At 38.0% G+C, this 2,500-nt stretch overlaps 1 protein-coding gene across 2 annotated transcripts in view; it reads left to right on the top strand.

The window, feature by feature from the left end:
- The first annotated feature begins 1,727 nt into the window (after window positions 1-1,727).
- The window catches only part of LOC137973173 (uncharacterized), an 18,836-nt gene continuing 18,063 nt past the window's right edge, over window positions 1,728-2,500 (top strand). Inside the window, exon 1 of one of the 2 annotated variants that reach the window (XM_068819935.1) lies at window positions 1,728-1,901. The gene's annotated coding sequence lies outside the window, so the exon portion shown is untranslated. The remainder of the gene's footprint in view (window positions 1,902-2,500) is intronic. The other variant, XM_068819934.1, reaches the window with a different exon arrangement.

The following is a 2,500-nucleotide window of genomic DNA, read 5'->3' as shown; positions in this document are numbered from 1 at the left end:
AAAATCGGCCGTTGTGTGGATGAAGAGTGACTATTGTGTCGAGGAAAGGCAGGCAGTTATCTTCCGGTATCTCAACTGTAAACTTAAGAGCAGTGTTGACACTGTTAGCGGTAGTAACCATTTCGTCAGGTGTTAAGTTATCATTAGTCCAGGCTATAAACATGTCGTCAATGTATCTCTGGTACTTAGTTCTACTTTCCATATGAATCAAAACTAATTTTCATAAGAAAAGCTTCCCACTTAGAGTCGCTTTGAAAAGGAGGAAGACATGAACTTGGAAATGGCGGCCTATTGTGCACTCACGTTTAAAGTGCGCCTGTGACCAAAAAATCAATTCATATTTTTTTTGGATTTCAAAACTATGTTAACAAAACACTAAGTGACCCACGTTTTAAGCCTTGATTTCAAAAAGACACCTCTTTATTTTAACTGGAATTTTCCTATTTAATGGTCCGCCATTACTAACATTATGTTCTTAAGAGAGCTGGATCGAGGAGAAAATGACGTCAAAGGCTCACTAGTTTAAGAATGCAATACGTGTGTACGCTGCAAAATTAATATGCAGCACGGGGGTTTTGGGCTTTCAGACTTTTAAACTCACGCTTTGCATATATAATAAGCTGCGTTCACACGCTGAAATTTAAAGCTAGTGAGCCTCTGACGTCACATTTCTCTGGATCCAACCGTCTGAGTTCCAATCGGTCAGTTTTGAACGTGAGTAATGGCGGACCGTGAAATCCAAAACTTACACTCAAAGTAAGCGACCTTTGGATAAAAATCAAAGCTCAAAATTTTGCCAGTCGGGTGTTAAGCATTAAACACACTTTCAAAATCTGAAGGAAAAAAGGAAGTGGTTTTTTTTATCACAGGGGCACTTTAACTTGTCGGTAAAACATCAAATTTGGTGATTTCACGTCATTGTTGTGCAGAGTATTGTATAAATATGTGTTAAAATGCCTGCTGCGCGTGCAGCACGATTATTTTCCCTCTTTTAACCAATGATATTGGCCGTGTTTTCAGGAGCTGTTCTTCAGGACGCTTAGTGAGTGACAACCGAAAATTCCGTGAAAACAGTTCCTTTCCCAACTCGCTTAAAATTGAGCGAGTCGGCAAATTTCAATACAATTCTCATTAAAGTAAAGCCACCTATTCCTATTATTGTATTGGAAAGTGCTCTCTCCACATTTAATCTTACCCGTGAAAACACGTATTTTTTTACTAAGTCGCTTAACGAATTCTTCAAATAAACCACTTTCGGGAATGTTAAGCGAGATAACGGCTGTCGTGAAAACACGGTCATTGTTGTTTTGTGGCGTTTTCGTTGAATTGATGACGGCGTTGTCATAGATCAATATCACGGAACAAAAGCGCTGCAGACGCTGAGAGTCAGCCTTGCGAAAAAACCTAGTGTAATTCTTAAATAAAAAACGATAAAACTTTTAAGTTTGTAAACATGTTTCCACAGAAACTTCTGTCATCTTCAGTTGATTAATGTACATCGCGTAGAAGTTGAATTTATATGTAGGAAAAAGTGCTAATTATGCTAGTAACGACAAAATGTGCATAAAACGTGACAATGTGAAAATTAAAAGAATAGTTGTCATGGATAGCAAAAAAATTGACATGGGTACAAAGAAAGATGTCATGGAAAACAGAAAGTTGTCATGGGTAGAAAGAACATTGTCTCGGGTCGAAAGAAAGTTGTCATGGATGGAAAGAAAGTTGTCGTGGATGGAAAAAAAATATATCATATGTAGAAAGAAAGTTGTTACGATACCTATGGGCCACCGTAGATTTCAGTTCCTGTGTTAGGACATAACGAATCTCGGTAATTTATGACTACGACAAGTGTGGCCTTATAACTGTTTCAGTCAGCTTTGCCTGGCTAAAACACAAATTTGGTAAGTATATTTTGCATCCCTTAAGGATAAAGATTGGAAACGTTTTTTAGTTTTTAATTGCAATTTTGAGTTCAGTGATATTACAAGTTAACGGAAAAGCTGTCGTAAGAATTTGTTTTCACTCAAGAGATAACCGTATACTTTTTGGCTTCCGCATGGAATCACATGTGAGAGCTTCTCAAGTATCCAATGAGCAATTTTACTCTCCTACTTGGGTTACGTCACAAACGAACTCTTTTCGAAAAAGAAAATTGACGTTGGGTGCCCTTGATAAACACGTTCCAAAACCTTGGGGGATATTCTAAAGTTAACAAAAATAGGTTGTCGGTGTTGAATCCTTGACGGAATTTTAATTTTCGGCTGATATTTCGAAGAAAGTGAATTATCTGGCCGCCAAAAATGTCCTTTCGGCTGGGGAAAATCCCTCTCGTCCACTTTTTGTCCAAGTATTTACCGTTTACTTTCATTTGAACGATGGCGTTCAGTCGTACACCATGTCATCTCCATTTGTGGGTGGCTCGAAAAAATAATTTTGGAAGACATTGTGAAGGCTGGCCTCAGAAATTTCGGAAACCACTGTCTTTACGATAACTTTAAAA

Source organism: Montipora foliosa, chromosome 10 (assembly GCF_036669935.1).
Source record: "Montipora foliosa isolate CH-2021 chromosome 10, ASM3666993v2, whole genome shotgun sequence".
NCBI lineage: Eukaryota > Metazoa > Cnidaria > Anthozoa > Scleractinia > Acroporidae > Montipora > Montipora foliosa.
The sequence above is the reverse complement of the archived record's forward strand: the minus strand, read 5'-3'. Positions and strand labels throughout refer to the sequence as shown.